Source organism: Asparagus officinalis, chromosome 2 (genome assembly GCF_001876935.1).
Source record: "Asparagus officinalis chromosome 2, Aspof.V1, whole genome shotgun sequence".
Taxonomy (NCBI): domain Eukaryota; kingdom Viridiplantae; phylum Streptophyta; class Magnoliopsida; order Asparagales; family Asparagaceae; genus Asparagus; species Asparagus officinalis.
Window position 1 is genome coordinate 28,407,837 of NC_033795.1, and position 21,084 is coordinate 28,428,920.

Consider the following 21,084-nt stretch of genomic DNA (forward strand, 5'->3'; position numbering starts at 1 on the left):
TCGTGTATGAACTCGTTCATATTCAAAACACATGGTATCATACTCATACCCCATTTAACTATATTTATCAAAATAAATATTCATAAATCATAATTAATCACATATTAATTATATTAACATAAAATTTAGGGGTTTTACATTCACCCCCTTTAAAAGAATTTCGTCCTTGAAATTCTGCAGTCGCATCGCAGAGATTAATAATACGAGAAAAGCACAAAAGGGGATAATCTAATCAAGGAAACCCTCACGTACACATCTCGTATAATTAATCTCCCGATTTGAAATATAAGCAACGTTTAAACTTAATAATCTAAAATGTGTACATTCTCACTTAACCCATAATTTGACAGAACTAGTACGTCAGGCGAAAAATCCAAACAAGGAACCCCTTAAATATATACCATATGTTCCGAATAATTAAGAGCTAAGTGTTGAATGACCCATTCTAGCGTTAAATATAAATGTGACTAAACAACACATATAATCAAATCTTTCAACACATATAAGCACATTTAAATATCGACCTTACCTGTTCAAATAGGTGTGGATAGTCGTGAAGAACATCCTCCTCGCGCTCCCAAGAAATCTCTTCGGCTCCTTGCCGGTTCCACTAAACTTTCACGAATGGAATGACTTTGTTTCTAAACTTTTTATTCTCTCTAGCAAGAATGCATACCAGAATCTCTATGGTAGTCAAATCATCCTGTATCTCAACCTCTGATGAATCAATCACCCTCTGCTGCTCTTCGTCACACAAATGCTTCTTAAGCATCAAAATATGAAATACATCATGTACATTCAACATCGATGCTAGAAGATAAAATCTATATGAAACAGTTCCAATGCGCTCAATAAACCTGAAAGGACCAACATATCTCGGGGCGAGCTTCCCCCGTCTACCGAATCACTGAACGCCCTTCATCGGTAATACTTTCAACATAACTAAGTCTCCGACCTAAAATTCTAAGGGTCGTCTCCGCTAATCTGCATAACTCTTTTTCCTACTCTGTACAGTAAGAATGCGCTCTCGAATCAATGCCATCTTTTTTGTGGTCTGCCTAACTAGCTTCGGGCCAAGTAATAGACTATCCTCTGGCTGTGCCCAACATATAGGTGATCTGCAAGGCCTCTGGTACAAGGCTTTATATGGCGCCATCCCGATGGTAGCTTGATAACTATTATTATATACAAATTCAATCAATGGGATGTGATCCTCCCAACTACCCTAAAAATCTATAACACATGCTCTTAGCATATCCTCCAATACCTGATTCACCCTCTCGGTTGACCATCTGTTTGGGGGTAAAATACACTACTAAATGATAATTGGCTGCCAAAAGCATCCTGAAAACTCCTCCAGAAATGGGATGTAAAGACTGAGCCTCGATCTGATATAATCGTCTCCGGAACTCTATGTAATCTGACAATCTCTCGAATAAAAATCCTCGCATAGGTGTCCACCATATAAGTCGTCCTCACAAGTAAGAAATACACCGACTTTGTCAATCTGTCTACTATCACCCAAATAGAATCATTTTCTTTCTTTGATCTAGGCAACCCTACTATGAAATCCATGGAAATATCTGCCCACTTTCACTCGGGAATGGGTAAAGATTGTAGGGTTCCTACAGGTCTCCGATGTTCTGCCTTAACTTGCTGGTAGGTATAACACTTAGCCACATAATCTGCAATCTCTCTGCGCATACCACTCTACCAAAAATGCCTCTTCAGATCCTTGTACATCTTCGTTGTGCCTGGGTGCACCGTATATCTGCTATGATGTGCCTCATCAAAAAGTTCCCTCTTCAGTTGCAGATTGTTCGGCATGACGATCCTGCCATTCATCCGAAGGCCTCCATCTACTCCAATAGTACAATCATCCTTGGGTTCTTTGGAGATCTCCCCCTTGCGGGTTTGAATCCGTGAATCCTCTAACTGAGCTCCGACTACTCTATCTCCCCAAGACAGTTGTACTGATAAAGCTCCTAAGAAAACACTGCTCCTGCTAATCTCTGGCCTGAAATCATAATAACTGAGGGTATAAAGATCCCGATATAGTGAACACCTCAAAGTTGCTAGCCCGCGACGACGCTTCCTGCTCAACGCGTCTGCTACCACGTTTGCCTTTCCCGGATGATACTGTATAGCGAACTCATAATCCTTAATAAACTCTATCCATCACCGTTGCCTCTGGTTTTGTTCTTTCTGTGAGAAGAGGTACTTCAAACTCTGGTGATCTGTGAATAACTCAAACTACACTCCGTACAAATAATACCTCCACGCCTTCAGTGCAAAGACCACTGTTGCTAGCTCTAAATCGTGTGTAGGATAATTCTGCTCATGAGTCCTCAACTATCTCGAAATATAGGCTATGACTCTCTGGGTCTGCGTCAATACTCCTCCAAGATCCGATAAAGATGCATCAGTGTAGACAACAAAAGTCTTATCACTACTGGGAATAATTAATACTGGTGTTGAAGTCAACTTAGTCTTCAATGTCTCAAATGCCTTCTGTCACTCTGTGCTCCAAATGAACTGTACACACTTTTTAGTAATGCGTGTAAGTGGCATCGCGATCTTCAAGAAGTCTTGAATAAATTTCCTGTAATAGCCCGCCAGACCCAAGAAGCTACGAATCTCTATAACTATCTTTGTTGTTTCCCAATCAAGTACGGCCTCCACTTTAGCCGGGTCTACTACAATGCCTTCGTGGCTGATGACATGGCCCAAAAATCTAACCTCCGATAACTAGAACTCACATTTGCTAAGTTTTGCATATAGTTGGTGTTCCCGTAAAGTCTACAATGCTAACCTCAAATGCTGCTCATGCTCTGCCTCCGATCTCGAATAGATAAGAATATCATTGATGAAAACTATCACGAACTGGTCCAAGTATGGACGAAAAACCCGATTCATCAAATCCATGAATACTTCGGGTGCATTGGTTAGTCCAAATAGCATGACAAGAAACTCGAATGACTCATATCGAGTCAAGAAGGAGGTCTTGGGAATATCCATCTCCCGAACCCGCAACTGATGATAACCAAAATGAAGATCTATCTTCAAAAAACACTAAGTTCCCTGCAGCTGGTCGAACAAGTCATCGGTCCTCGGTAATGGATACCTATTTTGGATAGTAACCTTGTTCAACTCGCGATAATTAATGCATAATTGCATATTCCCATCCTTCTTCTTCACAAAGACGACCGGTGCTCCCCACGGAGAATGACTCCGTTGAATGAATTCCTGAGACAATAACTCATCTAGCTGGATATGTAGCTCAGCTCCTTCATCTTAGTAGGCGATATACGGTAAGGAGCTCGGGAAATCGGCGTGGTGCCTGGCTGCAACTCTATGCAGAACTTGACCTCTCTCACTGGAGGTAATCCTGGTATGTCCTGAAAGACATCCTGGAACTCTGAAACTACTCGCATCTCACTCAAATCTGCACCCCGATTCCATAACATCACCTCCTCAATGTATGCCAGATATGACTCTACAAATTGGTTGTCTCTGGAGATCGCTACCATTATCTCAGATCCATCAAAAGCTCATAAACTGACTGTCTTCACAAAACAGTCAATACTCACATGGTAGGAAGATAGCCAATCCATACCGAGAATAACATCAAACTCAGACATACGCAATATGATCAGGTCTATCATAAACTCGGAATCATCCAAGCTGACAACACATCTCTTACAAACACTCTCTAAAGGAGATGTCTCCCCTAAAGGAGTGGATACAGATAAAGGAAAATCTAATGACTGTGCCACAAGCTAGAGACTAACTTAGAAATTGTAGGAGATAAAAGAATGCGAAGCACCATAGTCAAAAAAAATACGTCCTGGAAATGAATTCACAAGGAAAGTACCTTCCACCACCGTCCCACTCGAACCGTGATCGCGAGTAACAACTGCATACACCTTACCAGTCGACTGTGCTGCATCACCTGGAACATATGGGACTATCTGTCCCTACGGGATCTCCTGAATCGTTCGCACCTATCCCTTAATCCTCAGGACTGCTAGAGGTGCCTCAATCCTTAACTGCTAACCCTGATCGTGACCCTGAGTGTGGTTTTGCTACTGCTTCAGATTCCTACCCTGTTGGCCTGTTGTGGGTGCGCTGCGACACTCTGATGCTTTGTGACCTGGCTTGTTGCAATTGAAACAAGCTCCATGAACCCGGCGTTGCTGCTGAGCCCTTTGATCTTGATGATTGCCCTTCTTATGGGGACCCTACCGTTACGGAAACTTATTCTGATGCTGGGGGTCCTCCTGAGCCTATAAAAGGTCTCTTACCCTTACCCTTATCTCCTGACTATCTTGACTTAGCATTTCCATCTTTACCCTTGATAAACATAGCTGTGTCTGTCTCCTAGGCTATGGCAGTATCTGCCACCTCTCGCACTGAACGGAATCTCCGAGATACTAGATATCAGCGCAAACCTGGATTAAGTTCCATCATGAACATCTGAGCCTATCTCTCCTCAGTGTGCCACATACCAGTGAATCTAAGTAGTGACATAAACTTACTCTCAAAATCCATCACCGACATGTCCCCCTGCTCTAGTCGAGCCAACTCTAACTCCTTTCCAGCTTTTGCTGCAGCCGAAACATACACGATATAACATGTCCCCCTGCTCTAGTCGTCCTCTTCCTTACATCTATAATATAGAAGTAGAGTTTATTACGCAGTAAATAGAATCTTAAGCAGAAAAAGATATAACATATACCAATAAGTATATCGTATCACATATTACTCATAGCATGTCTTATTATTCAAAGCAAATAGTTCATCATAAAAAAAATATTTGTAATTTTTCACGTATATATATAATACGTCCTCACTCACACTAGGAATTCCTAGCGAACTGTATACACGATTCCTAGGAAACTCTATCCTAACTCAACAATATGACACATGGATGATCCTAAGGATATTGCATCTAGAGCTCTGATACCAACTGTGATGCCCCAGGGTTCACACAAGGCTACAGTCCAAGGTGAAACCCGGATTGTCAAACCTGCCAAGCACCAAACACCGTGCTATGACATATTTTACCATCATAATTACTATCTCTCTAGTGAAAACAACAAATAGGTGAAGGTACTGACATACAAATGAAAGAAATAGAGTAAAGCCGGATATACACAGAGGAAGCACGAGAATAATCATTAGTGAGCCCAACTAAAATAAAGTAGAAATACCCCTGAGTCTGAAATAAACCTCAAGTATAATGAGTCAAATAAAATATCACTATGACTCTCAGCCTCTACAAAATGAAATACAAGTCTAGAGTCTGAACATAAACAACTAACTGTGGAGTTCTAAAATAACTACTAAATACTAAATAGCTAGATGAAATCTATGAGGAAATCTCATCAACCTGCGACTCTCCGTACGCCTGACTCGCTGCCTGAAAGGGGGGAAAACAACGAGCGTCAAAGCGCTATAGCAAGATCATCTCCACCTCTCCCCAAGGGAAGGGGTAAGAGAATATAGAAAATATTGTTAGTACATATACATATGAAATCATTCATAAAATTCTAACTGGAAGTTAATATTTAGGATATTACAACACGAGAGTTAGTATATCGAGTGAAATAATCCAAACAAGGAAACCCTCATGTATATACCATAACTCAAATTGTGACTCCCTAAATACTAACTCCAAACCCTATGAATGAAAGCAATAAACCAAAAGGAAAACACTCCAAACCTCAAACATGTAGAACAAATATCTCATTCTGATCTACACTCGGGTAGATGGATCTAACATAAAAGGAACTCATCCAAACAAAAGCTAACCAAATACCATATTGTGTAAGTCACGGTCTCAGAGAAAGCACCCTACTCACGGGTATTCAAAAATGAAAACCAATTTATAATTTATATTACTTACAAATGTGCATCTCTTATACATTAGCGATACTCTTGTAATATTCTTACTCAATCGCTTCTTGGCAATAGATTTTATCTCTCTATCCCGCAAACATAATATGACGATACTTTTTTAACACTCTTACTCAATCACCCTGTGGAAATAGGTTTCATCTCCCTATTCCAGAAACATAATATGATGATACTTTTGTAATACTCTTACTCAATCGGCTGCAAAAATAGGTTTCATCTCCCTATTTCAGAAACATAATATTTGTGTATTTTTCTTATTTATTATGTTAACACATCATATTTTAAACATATGTGTACATATCTTGGTGTACATGTCCATATCTGGTGTTTACTGACATTTCAGATGTTAAACAGCTCATAAACATTTTATCATAATAGTACAAGGTCGAGAGACTAGCTCGAAAACTCAACAGTCGAACAAAACATGCACAGGGCCACATACTGTGTGGCGGTCGACCGCACAAGAACGGTGGTCGACCGTGACGGGTTCTAGAGCCTACTCAGGACACTGTCTTGCACGCGGTCGACCGTCGCTATGGCGCGGTCGACCGTGATTTGATATTCCAGATTTTCAATCTGGTTGTGTGTGTCGTGTTCACGCCGTGTTTAGGTGATTCAAACATGATTAAAACAACATGAAACTTGCATTAGAGCATGTCTACAGTAGATAAAAACTTCTGGAAACGAACTCAACATATATAGCATGATAATTTGCATAAAATTTATATTCAAAACCCTAAGTCATGCATAAAAACTCAAAACGAAGAACAAATCATCTTCATAAAATTTATATTCAAAACCCTAAGTCATGCATAAAAACTCAAAACGAAGAACAAATCATCTTTCTTTAGATTAAACCATGTTTTAAATCATTTTCATTGCATAAAAACTCAAAACGAAGAACAAATCATCTTTCTTTAGATTAAACCATGTTTTAAATCATTTTCATATCTTACATACTTTTGTAAATTTATTCTCAAACTTATAACATGGAAAGAGCTAGTCTTTATACATGTAATATAAAAGAATTGACTTTTATTCATAAACTAGTCAATTTGGCTTTATGAAACATGTTAAAAATTCTTCAAAAACGTTTTTAAAACTAGGAGGGGGATTAGTAGAGATGAACTCGCCTGAAACTTGTAGAAAAATGTTTTAGGATGCCAAGCCAAAGCAGATCTCCAATCCAAAAGCTAAAATCACTCGAAAAATCCACTTGAAAGCCTTCAATATTCTCCAAGAATCAAATTAGGGTTTGTGGGGGGTTTGGTGGCTATTAGGGCTCTTAGAAAACTGAGAAAATTCGTGAAAGTTTGATATATAAATCAGGGAAAACGAATATGGGCTTTAGAAAACCAAAACCAACTCAAAACAGGAATCTGAATTTTGCAGGTTTCACGGTCGAACGTGGCAGTCGACCAGACTTTGATTGACCGCAGTGGTCGAGCGGACTGGAATTTTCTAGTTATATATATTTGGCCATTGTGCATGTTTTAACTCTTTTCTTTCTCATGAATGAACTCAAAACACATGATATCATACTCATACCCCATTTAACTATATTTATCAAAATAAATCTCATAAATCATAATTAATCTCATATTAATTATATTAACATAAATTTTTGGGGTTTTATAGATACCGCAGAGTTGTGCATGTGGCCCATCGCTAAGTGGTCAAGGAAGCCATGCCCAAGAGCTCTACCCGAGCAGCAGCAGGGGATTCTATCTCTTCCAAGTTAGCTAAGGCCGAGCTAAAGGCTAAGAAGACCAGCCAGGATATAGCTCGTTGGGTTGCCAAGCAATCCATGTAGCCCCCTACACAAGAGGAGACAACTGTTCGTATCGACACAGACCACGCTTTTGTTATCAACATGAACGCTCTTCTCTCCAAAAAAGCCCAACGGCGGCAACGACAGGCTCTTGCCCACCAAGAAGCACAAGCCCTCATCTCCTATGATGGCCTGAGTTACTATTCAGGCCTGAGAAAAGCCAGGCGACAACATAAAGTTCTTAGTTCTGGCAAACTGAGCCAAGCAGGCGAGCCCCCCTACTCAGGCGAGCTTCGTCCCATTTGTCAAGTTTCCAAAACTGGCAAACTTAGATCCAGAACCTCTAGGGGCTATCAATACAAGTGAGCCTCACTTCATGAGCAAAGTTTCCCATTTGTGCAAACTTAGCAAATCAGGCGAGTCCCCCAAATCAAGCGGGCTTCGCCCTTCAAGCCGCTTTTCCAGAGCCGGCGGCCTACATAAATCGGGTGAGCTGCCCAAATCAGGTGAGCTCCATGATTCAGGTGAGCTGCGCCCTCTAGCAAGTGTGCTCTGCACATCAGGCGAGCTTCACATCACAAACAGAAGCTACCATATAGGTGAACCCCAGCAGGCCCGCCTAAAAGCATGCCTTCGCCAAAAAGGCAAAGCAAAGACCAGTCAAATAGGCGGACCTCGCCTGAATGAACAAGTAACCGGAGCTCGCCAGAAGGCTGAACCTCACTAGAACATGAGACCTCGCCTATCAAGGTAGGCTCGCCTGAATTTAACACTTGAAAATTTTTTCAAGTGTTCCTACTATTCTTCTTTCAAACCTTCTTCGCATGATTGCATGTTTAGTTCTTCTGACACCGGAGGTTATCACCATCAACTCACAGGGGATCTCAAGGATCATCTGACTCGCAGATGGTTTTCTACCTCATGCTACGACTGGTTGCAACCGGGAGACATTTACTATTAATGTTGATAGGCAAGCTATTGGCCCGACCCCTCAGTTCAACGAGAGTCGTTTCGAGGAGGTGCGTTGATTGATACGAGACGGGGGGTCGTCGTTCATTACGCTAGCTGATTACTGATGCTGCCTTCGTTGAAGATTCCATTTCTACCCAGGCTTTAGAGAAACCAAATTATTTATTCGGGGACCATGCTGAGGATCCAGCTAAGTTGATTCTTGATGATGAACATTGTTTGAATGATGATGGTGGGAATCTTTTATATATTCCTTTTATTCCCCTTCAACATTCTTTCGCTCATTTGGAGACGCAGGCTGTGCGGTGACAGATGTCCTGGAATCTTACCGATGACCATGACCGAGTTCATTGTGGCTTTATTTCCCATCATAAAACCCTAAGTTCTAATGGTTATAATTATATTCGTGGCCTTCGACCGAGGATTCTGGGACTTGATACAGCATCACCGGACAAGGTGTCAGTAGTCACCCATACTGTGAGGAATCGTCTGGCTAGGCTTGGGAGAAGGTTACCCCCAAAGGAATTCAGATGTTTCGGTTGGTCGTCCTCACCACCTAAGAAGTAGTGGACTCGTATAACTGGTTACGTCTTGGGATGTTGGGAGAGTGAGCTGAAGCACAACGGGTTATATACACCTATACGGGCCACTATGTATGGACTCCCGATCAGCAACTATCATTTCTTGGCATTGCTGGAGTTTTATAACCCTGATAGTAACACTTTTCTGACTTGCGGTGGAGAGTTAGGGTTAGTTCTCCATGAGATGCACAAGGTTTCTGGTCTTCCAATGGGAGATTATCCATATTAAGAGTATTTTCCCTCTAACTTGTAGTTGGGATAGCTAAAGAGGGATTCCTCCAACATGTATGACACGCTCTGGGACCTTACGTGTCATTATCATACATCCCTGGTCTGCATGAGTCCTTTGTCGAAGAATAAGAAGCAGGTCAGCTTAAAGCAGTTTGTTGATTATTTATTTCAGCATTTGGAGAGCAGCTCGGGCGAGACTATTTATGAGTTGGCCCCTTTCACACCTTCTGCCATTAATAGCTTAATTGAGAAAGCCGGCGCTTGTTCATTTACCACTGCTAGTGTTGAGGGTTCCTTTCCAGCAGGGACTAAATTTCAGACGTTCCTTTACCATGCACAGAAACCTATTCGGCCTAAGACCTCCTGGCGGGCTATCTCGCCCTCTGGTTGAAGAAGTACATTGTTCCATATCGGTTCTTTGATGCCTTGCCTATTGAGGTCCTCCTCCTCGCTGTTCAGTTAGCTCATGGAAAGGATCTTTCTCTGCTTTCGGTGATGGTTGCCAGCATTCATTGTGGGCTTAGATATTTGGTCGATGGTTTTACACATGTGGGTTCTGAATTGTCGACTAAGATTCTCTCCGTAAAGGTTGAGCTTCCATATACGTACTTGATGGCATGGCTTGTCCTTCACCATCCTGATTTGATATCGGCGCCTAGTACCACCGATGCCTCTATCCCTTTTCTACAGTTGTTAGAGGGGAGCAAATGGTACGCGAAGAACTTCACTGATGTACAGCGAGAGCTTCAACTTCGTAGGAGCTGGGAGTTCTTTAGTTGTTTTCCTCGCTTCTCGAGTCGTTATGAAGACGTATTGATTGATGAGGAGAAGCCGGGAGCTGGTCGGATCTCCCTTGATGTTGGTTGCTTTCGTTGGTTGGTGAACATTCGTGTTGGGTACCTCGTTCTTTGGGTGAAGGGTCGTTGTCACATAGAGCCCTATCTCCCTTTCGTTTCGCTCGTCAGTTTGGTTATGACCAACTATATGTTGGGAACCCGAACCGAGGCTTAAGGACCGAAGGAGGACTTATTGACGGTGCATGAGCATGGCTCTGGACTATGACGGGTTGTACCGGCGCTTATTTCGCTCTCCCTTCATCTAAATGCAAGCCATTGCTTATCTTTCTCAGTTGCAAATGGCTCCTTTCTACCAACGAGCTTCTAGATGTGAAGAGCCTCTCAGAGTTGGAGACTGAGCACTTGGTTCAGACTACCATTAAAGTTGCTCGTAAGGCTTGGCTTTTGAAGAAGCAAGGAAAGAAAGCTGTCAAACCCTCCCGTTCAAGCAAAAGACAAATGGAGGATGATGAGGAGCTCCTTCCTATTAATGATGAGATAAGACTTCTGAAGAAGAATTTAGGTATATGGACACCAACGTTGGAGTTGATGAGGAAGAATCTGAGACAGGTCTGTCAGACTCTTCCTTTTCATAATTAATGGATCTGGCATTTCTTCGTTGGTCTCAACGTTCTAGATCTCGACCGGCCCCTCCAGAGCCAGAACGAAAAGTTTTATTTACTAATCCTAATAAGATGACTCTTGTCACTCCAGGTAGGATGATTGACGAGCATGAACCTCTCATTTTTCATTACTCGAAATCACGATCAGGTGCCGAGTCTCCTGTACAGGTTGAGATGTGTACTAAATCTACGCATGAGTGACCTACTGGTCCTGTAGAAATTTGTCACCCAAAGCGGAAGAAGACCGCTCATAAGTCACACATTGGTCAGCGTGCTCGTGAAGATGAGTTACGAGGTACTATAACTGGTGGTGGAGAAGAAGGTAATGTTCCGTTATTTTCATGACCTTAAAATGGTGCTCTTTTGGATTCCCTGAACCTAATCATGTCTCGTGTTTCAGGAAGCCATGGTGGAGGTGAACTTCCGTGTGACTCTGTATTGCCCGATACTAGCCATTTAGATAGCTGGAGCTTTGTGCAGCAAATGTACAATGCCATTTGTGATGAGCCTACATATGTTGGAGTAAACCGGGGTGCTGACCAGGATAATACCGTTGAGCTGAGTATTTTATGCCTAGGTATATCTAACACCAGTAATACACTATTCTAGTGGAAATTAAAGGAGTTAGGCAGTTCAGAATTCGTTCCCCTTTAATTACTTCTGCACTTCATTCTCTTTTAGACAAATTGAGCGGGCACGAATATCAGGGTGGATGAGCCTCCTGCCACTGCCACAAGTGAGTCCGCACTTCTCTATCATGAAGTTTTAGCTTCTTTTTATATATCCAACACTTAAATTCTCGTGCAGATACTACGCTGGAGAGACCAATTGAGCATGAGACTTTTCATAACATGGATCTTGGGGGATTTAGTGAGCACATGTACGTTTTAGCACCGAGTTTCTCAGGAGTCAACACTAGGTTGCTCATTGAGATGTTAGCAGAGCAGGCTACCAGAGAGGCTGTAGGACCATCCGTTAAAGATGGTTCTTCTGCAGGTACACATCTAATCTCTGACATTGTAATTTTCTTCATTTGTTAAAATCTCTATTTGACTGACAGGGAATTCTAATCGTAGGACCAGCCACTATAACTGATATAGCTACGATTTCTAGCATCCCTAGTTTACCTGAGGGTGTTTTATCCACAGGTACGCATGTAATCCTCTGCATCATCATTATCTTCATTTGTCAAATTTTATATTTGACTGACAAAGAGTTGTAATCATAGGACCAGCCGCTAAGACTGATACTACTACGATTCCTGGTATCTCCAGTCTGCCTGAGGGTGGTCTATCCGTAGGTACGCACGTAATCCTCTGCATCATTATTATCTTCATTTATTAAAATCTCTATTTAACTGACGAAGAGTTGTAATCGCATGACCAGCCACCAGGACTGATACCACTACGATTCTTGGTATCACCAGTCTGCCTGAGGTTGGTTTATCCGTAGGTACGCACATAATCCTCTGCTTCATGCTGCATCATTATTATCTTTATTTGTCGAAATCTCTATTTAACTGATGACGATTTGTAATCACAGGACCAGCCACCAGGACTGATACCACTATGATTCCTGGTGTTTCCAGTCTGCCTGAGGGTTCTGTCTCTTCTCCACTGGAGGGAAGTATGGCTATGAGTCAGTCATTCGATTCCCATCTTCAGGCTGCTGCTCCCCTAAACCCTCTGGGCATGGCAGAATCTCCTATAGGAGTCGATATACCATCGATAGTCATGCCTGCTATCATTCCCGAGCCTGCTGAGACTAGATTCGTGGAGCCCGCTACAATACATCAAACTAAAGGAACCTCTGTCGGTGCTGGTAAGCTCATAATTCACTCTGAATTTCCCCACAATACTCTAGGGTTTCTTACCTCTTCATATAATTATTTGTAGGGTTTTCACTATCTCCATATGAGCGCATTATAGCTTTATTATCTGATACTGATCCGAGCATAGTCATGTTCTGGATAGATCTTGAGAGTTTTCTTACCTTCTTGGGTAAGATGGTCAAGAGGATCGTTCATCATGGATTTCGTTTTGATCAGTATAGACGATCACTTGACCATCATATGATGATGATTAGGGAGGAGGGGTACCCCAAGCTAGCCGATTCCCTTGTTGCGGATTTTACCATACTGGAGCGTGAATCCCAAGAGTTAGGGGAACAGAAGACTAGAGGTGCTCCCTATTTTGTTGCTACTTAGTTGGAATCTGAGTTGAAGCAATGGTATGACTCCAGAGTATCTATTGGACATGATCTTCAGTCACAGGAGAGCTCTGTTACACAAATGAGGGCTAAACTCTTGAGGAAGGATAAGGCTAAGGCTGATTTACTTAGCTCTCTAGCTTCGGCCGACGAGGAGATAGCTGAACTTAAGAAGACCTTGAAGTATGCCGAAGAATCTCACGATATTCTTGAGGATGACTTAGCTAATGCTGAAGACTCTCGAAGACAGACATTAGGGAAGCTGGAGCCTGCAGAAGAGAAGTTGGCTAAGTTGAGGAGCACTGCCGCGAAGATACTGGATACATCTGAAGATTCCATTCGAGCTGAGTTGCAGGTTAAACTCGACCGAAGGTTTGCCGAAGATCTTTCTATGCTGGAACACCAGATTCTCAGCCATGGATTATTCCTTCATTTTGACTTTATTAATGAAATAAAATCTTTTCTTTAGCTCACTCTTTATTATGATTATTATCCACTCTAGGATGAATAACCATAATATTTACAGGATTTTGGCAAACCCTCAGCCATTAACGGATTTGGCTTGCCTTTACCGATTACCGTTTGAATCGGGCTAGCATGCAGATTATTCAAATCCATTCTGCATGTGACGTTGTGCTAAAAGAATGAATTATTTTAGACTTAGCGTTATGATTTTTTTTTTGAATACATAGACTTACTCATCCCTTGCGGGGTTCAGAGGATTTTTGGCAAACTCTCAGCCATCAATGGATTTGACATGCTTTTACCGATTACCGTTTGAGTCGGGCTAGCATGTGATTTGTTTAAGTCTGTTCCGCATGTAACATTGTGCTAAAAGAGTTAACTATTTTAGTGCTACGATATTAAATACGTAGACTTCGTCTTTCTGACGGGAATAGACTATCCAGTAATGCGTGTTAGGCGATGACTTGCCGACGAGGAGATAGCTGAACTTAAGAAGACCTTGAAGTATGCCGAAGAATCTCACGATATTCTTGAGGATGACTTAGCTAATGCTGAAGACTCTCGAAGACAGACATTAGGGAAGCTGGAGCCTGCAGAAGAGAAGTTGGCTAAGTTGAGGAGCACTGCCGCGAAGATACTGGATACATCTGAAGATTCCATTCGAGCTGAGTTGCAGGTTAAACTCGACCGAAGGTTTGCCGAAGATCTTTCTATGCTGGAACACCAGATTCTCAGCCATGGATTATTCCTTCATTTTGACTTTATTAATGAAATAAAATCTTTTCTTTAGCTCACTCTTTATTATGATTATTATCCACTCTAGGATGAATAACCATAATATTTACAGGATTTTGGCAAACCCTCAGCCATTAACGGATTTGGCTTGCCTTTACCGATTACCGTTTGAATCGGGCTAGCATGCAGATTATTCAAATCCATTCTGCATGTGACGTTGTGCTAAAAGAATGAATTATTTTAGACTTAGCGTTATGATTTTTTTTTTGAATACATAGACTTACTCATCCCTTGCGGGGTTCAGAGGATTTTTGGCAAACTCTCAGCCATCAATGGATTTGACATGCTTTTACCGATTACCGTTTGAGTCGGGCTAGCATGTGATTTGTTTAAGTCTGTTCCGCATGTAACATTGTGCTAAAAGAGTTAACTATTTTAGTGCTACGATATTAAATACGTAGACTTCGTCTTTCTGACGGGAATAGACTATCCAGTAATGCGTGTTAGGCGATGACTTATCTCTAATTAGGGATCAAGATAAAGTCCCCTGTGTATGAAGTGTACGGATTTGAAGTCAAGAATTGTGTCTTTTCTTAGGGTAAAAGACAAACCCGATGCTGGAGAGGAAGAATTTTATATTCTATCCCCAGGTCTTGTTTATGGTAAAGACGAACCCAAAAAGGGAGAGGAGGAATTTTATATTCTATCTTCCAAAACTGAAGAGGAAGAATTTTATATTCTATCCCCAGTTGTAAAGGAAACTCGAGGTAGGATCTCCACCCCCAGAATCCAAAATGGTGAAACTAAGAGTGGGATCTCCACTCCGAAAATCGGAAAGATTCAAGCAACCCTAACTTTTATAGGATTGGTTGCTAAATCCAAGAAAAGAATCCCTCATTTATTGAGGTGAAATTCCATTTTTGGCCCTAACTTTTATAGGTTTGGTTAAAATCGAAAAGGTGGAAGTCTCTCGTTTATCAAAAGTGGGAATCCGATCTTGGTCCTAACTATCTACAGGTTTGACCAAATGGGGTTGGAGGCAATCCTAACTTTTATAGGTTTGATTGCTCAAATTGAAAGCGGACCTCTCGTTCATGAAAGGAATCGAGAGGGGATTTTGGCTTAGGCCCTAACTTTTATAGGTTTGACCAAGAAAGAAGTGGGAGTGTAATACCGATAGCAGTAAAACCTGTCGATTTGTACCAGTCACTCGATGGAAGATTTTGATGTTAAGTGATCAAGACTTAACATGTCAAGTTTGAAAGATATTGAAGATTAGTGGATAAAAGTTTTGGTGGACCCACCGTCAATTAATTTGATCAGTGAGGGATTTTGTGGAGAAAGATTGATCTATCAAAATGGTCGAATCCCGTCTCAGAAAAGAATTCACGAGAGTCGGTGAATCCAGTGTCAAGATATGTTCTAACTTTAAAAACATTCAAAGTCTAAGTGTGGATCTCTTATTTATTATTTTTTGTAGTAACTGGGTTATCCCTAAGAATACTATATGTAGTATTCTTCCGGGAACTTCCCAATACATGGGTTATCTTAAATGTACTAATGGTAGTACTTTTTTAAGAATTTCCTATTTATCGGGATCATAAGCCGAGCACCTTCCTTGGTAATAAGATGATATGCGCCATTTGAGTAGACTACCTCTACCACAAATGGTCCTTTCTATTTGGGTTCAAACTTGCCTTTCTTCTTGGAATTGAGGATCATCGGTCATCGAACAGCTAAGACCAAGTCCTCTTCCCTAAAACTCTATTGTCGAATCTTTTTGTCAAAAGCACGAGAAATTCTGGATTGATAGAATTCAATGTGCTGTTGGGCTTCTACGTGTTTTTCATCAAGCATCTCTAGTTCTTCGAGACGTTTTTGATGTTGTTCTTCAGTGATCATCTCCGTTGCAAGAGCGATCCGAAGAGATGAAATTTGGATTTCCAACGGAAGAACTGTTTCACACCCATACACTAGAGAATACGGGGTTGCTCCAGTGGGCGTGTGAACTGTGGTGTGATAGGCCCATAGAGCTTCTCCGAGTTTATCATATTAATCTCGTTTATTAGTCTTCATGAGTTTTGACAAAAGTTTTATGATAGTCTTATTAAAGGCTTCAGCCAATCCGTTTGGTGTGGGATTATAAGCTGTCGACGAGGCGTCTTGAATTTTGAACTTCTCGCAGAATTTCATAAAAACATTACTGACAAACTGAGGACCATTGTCGTGTATGATTCATCTTGGGACACCATACCGATAGATAATATGGTGTTTGATGAAAACCACGACGTTGCTCGTCTTAACTTCTCTAAACAGAATCACTTTAGCCCATTTGGACAAGTAATTAGTAATTGTCAGGATGAATTCATCACCTTTGACCGACGGGGGAAAAATAGGACCCATGATATCCATTCCCTAAGTTTCGAAAGGCCATGATGTAGCCAAAGGGTGTAGATGCTTCGAGGGTTGGTGCATATAATTCATGTGTACTTGACACGCATGACACTTTCGGGCATATGCGACTGCATCTTTGATCATGGTGGGCTAGAAATATCCCATCCTTCTGATGCGGTCGTAAAGTTTGGGGCCAGGTTGGTGTGCACCACAAACTCCTTCATGCATCTCCTTAAGGACTTCTTCTGCCTCTTTAGTTGATAGGCAACATAGTAGTAAATTATCATACCCCCGATGATATAGCGTTCGACTCACCGTGTTATAGTAGAATCTCGGTGCTCTCCGTCAGATTGAGTCTCTTTCCTTTACGTATTCTGGTAAAATCCCGTGTAGGATGTAGTCTACGATAGGGAAGCGCTAGTCTCGGGATTCGAACTCAATTTGGGTTGAATGCACTTCTTTAACATCCTCTTCTCCGTCATCTACATCGTAGATTGGTACGAAGAGCTGGTGAGTTCTTACTATAACAAATTGTTCTGTTTCAGGAGGTTGTCCTAGAGATACTGTTAATGCTGCTAACGCATCCGCGTAGGCGTTATGTAAGCGTGGAATGTATTCGATGAAGAATCCTTCAAACGATTTCACCATCTCAACGGCCATCTTATGGTATGGTATCAAATCCTATTTTCTGACCTCGTACTCCCCTTGACCGTGTTTAACTACCAGTTGAGCATCACCGAAAGCTTTGAGATATTCGACCCCCAGCTCTTTAGCAAAGCTGAGTCCAATAATCAATGCGTTATACTCGGCTACGTTATTTGAGTACGGCTCGGTCAGTGAGTAGGCTCGAGGCATCACATGTTTTCCTAGGGAAAGCAAGACAACTCTGACTCCAGAGGAGATCTTAGAACGTCCAGAAGCACTTGCTATGTTAGTTGATCAAGAAGCACTATTGAAGTACAAACGCCACACCTGTTGATGGGAAGTTACGTTGGCTTCGTGGGTTTCATCTGGGAGATCGTTGTATACTTCGATAGTATCCGTAGTTGGGTTAGCTACCAGTTGATCACAAATAGCCTGCCCTTTGACCAATTTCTATTGGTTAAAGTGCAGATCATATTGGGACAGAAGCAGGGCCTATTTTGCTAAATGTTAATTCATGAAAGCTGGCTGCATCATGAATACTCGGACTGGGTGAATGTTGTTGATGACGTAAATAGTCTATCCAACTAAGTAATGCCGCATATTTTGAATTGCGAATACCAAGGCGAGACACTCTCTCTCAATTATTGGATATTAGGATTCGGCGCCCACAAGGGTCCGGCTCAAGTAATATACTACCTGTTCGTGACCATTGTTGTCGTCTTGTGCAAGTAATGCACTTAACGAGTGGCTTGTCACCTTGATATATATCAAGAACGGTTTGTCTGATTTCGATGCAACGAGTGAAGAAGGTTTCGAGAGATATTCTTTGATATCCTCAAATGCTTTTTGACAAGCATGGTCCCAAACGAATGATACGCCCTTCTTTGTGAGCCTGGAGAATGGTTGGTATTTCCCTGAAAGGTTCAAGATGAACCGACAGATATAAGCCAATCGTCCTTGCAATCCTCTGAGTTCCTTAAGGTTTCTCGGGGGTTGCAACTCATTAATTACCTTCACTTTATCAGGGTTAGTATGAATACCTTTGGTGGTAACGACAAATTCAAGGAATTTCCCGCTGGACATTCTGAGGAAAGATTTGGTAGGATTCATCTTCAGTTGATGAGTCGGCATCAGGTCAAACATCGTCTTTAAGTATTTGATGTGATTATTTTTATCACGACTCTTCACAACTAGATCGTCCACATAGCATTCGACAGTCTTCCGGAGATGCTCCTGGAAAATCTTTGACATGGCTCTTTAGTATGTGGCACTTGCGTTCTTCAAGCCAAAGGGCATAACTGTGTAACAGAAGATACCGAGGGATGTTCTGAACACAGTATGTTTCTCATCATCTGGATGCATCTTTATCTGATTATAACCAGAAAATCCATCCATGAAGGACATTCTCTTGAATCCACACGTATTGTCGATGATAACATTCGTGATGGGAAGAGGAAAATCGTCTTTCGGGCAAGCGGTGTTAAGATCTCTACTGTCGATAAAGATTCTGATTTTCCTGTTCTTTTTAAGAACCGGGACAATGTTGGCAAGCCATTCAGGATGTTGTTCTTCCCTGATGAAACCTGAGTCAATAAGCTTTTTAACTTCGGACTCGATTGCCTCCATAATTTACGGACGAAACCATCTTTCTTGTTGTTTGACAGGTTTGACATCCGGTTTAATATTGAGGTGATGCACTGCTATATTTGGATCGAGCCCTGGCATATCCTCGTAGTTCCAAGCAAAAATATCAATGTACTCCCTAATGAGGGCAATTAGCTCTTCTTTCTTATTTGGTGGGAGACTATTACTAATGAATATCGGTTTCGGGTTATCCTCGTCAACCATATTTACCTGGATTACTTGGTCCTCCGTAGGGGGTTCCCTTTGTTCGAATCTATCACCATATTACATATTCAGGTGATGAACCCAAGGGTCTTCCCAAGTTGGTATTTGATCATCCTCCTTGTAGACGGTAAAAATTACAGCCGCAAACTTATACATGAATTCGCCTGCGAGATAGAGTCGCCCACTCAAATTTAAGGTAGGGCTCATCTACGGGTTTAGACTCGCTAGCGCAAACCCAAACCGCACAAGCCCCAAATTTGTCCGCGGCTGTTGATCAAGGATTCGCTGGTATGATCAACTCACCCGCACGAGTCAAAATCATCCAAATTCACTTGCTTACTCGACTCTCTTGTACGAGTCGAGAGTCGAGTTCATACCCGACGAGGGATGGGCCTTCCCATTACCTGCACGATGTGAAGGGAGGGAGCACAATACTCCAACCCATCGAGTAGCCGCTCGTAGTACGAGCAACCAGTCAAGTCCGTGTAGTCACTAAATCCGCCTGTACACTCACGATTGGAGTTCACCTTGCCTGCATGAATCAGGAGATGAATTCACCCGCAAACAGCAAGCTGACTGGGCACTTAAGTACTTGACAGCTACTACGCTGCGTACAGGGATGGGCCTTCCCACTTCCCGCATGACGTGAAGGGAAGGAGCACAGTACTCCAAGCCCATCAAGTAGCCGCTCACGGTACGAGTGACCGGTCAGTCGCCAAGTCTGCCTGTAGAAAGCTCGCCTCGCCTGTACGAGTCAAGAGCTGAATCCACCTGCAAACGGTAAGTCGGCTATACCCACTCAAGTACTGAGTAGCCGCAACTCTACTCCTCACGACATGAACGGAAGGAGTACAGTACTCTGAACCCATCACGTAGCCGCTCACAGTACAAACCTTCGGTGCTCACCGACTGCCGATGCATAGAAACGGCGAAACCTTCGGTGTTCGAAAGGCTCTCTCAACGGCCTTCTCGACCGAAGCTTTCTCGCCGAAGGTGTCGTCACCAAAGAAGGCGCATCGTCGATGATCTAGAGCTCCCATCCACTACAATCAACATGACGGACAAGGGCAAGGCCGTGCTTTATGGTTTTCCACACTCGGACTCCTTCCTGGGACCTAATCCTCCGCTCGACCGACGTGAGTGAGACGGCATATACCGGCACACCCGTAGTCGTACGGGGGTGAGCATCGGGTTTGATTATTCAACCTTAGCATCTCCCTCTGACGGCGACGACGAGATTTACTCGGCAGCAGCGACGAGGTTTACTCAGCAGCAGCCACGTCCTAAACATCGCACTCGAGTCGGGACGTAGTGGCAAGGGTACACATGGCCGAACCCACACAAGAGCAGGCGGTGGCCCAAAGGCTTGAAGAACAACAGGCGACCATAGACTCCTTGAGGGAAATGATGGAGCAGCTTCTGAACAAGAAGAAGAAGAAGAAAAGAACTCAGCATCCCCTACCGCGACAGACAGAGGGTAAAGAATGGATACCACCTCATCGTCCGGCGACTGAAGCGGAGGATAATATCGACCCACAATCTAATTACTCTTCCAAAACATCGCTAGGAACGTCGCATACTGGGGGTAGCACCCGCGACAAGAGGTTTGACGAGTTCCAAAGCCAACTCAACACTTTGAAACTCCAGCAGAACATGAACAAGCTGGGGGTGTTCCGACCCTATCCTGTCGAATGGGACACAGTTCCATACCCAGCGAAGTTCAAGCCGATTAGTTTGGTATAGTTCGACGACAAGGGCTCGCCCTCGCAGAACATTTACTATTTTATGGCGCAAACTGGTTTCCTTACGGGGAACGATGCCATCCTCACCCGATTGTTCATCGGTACCCTCAAAGGGGT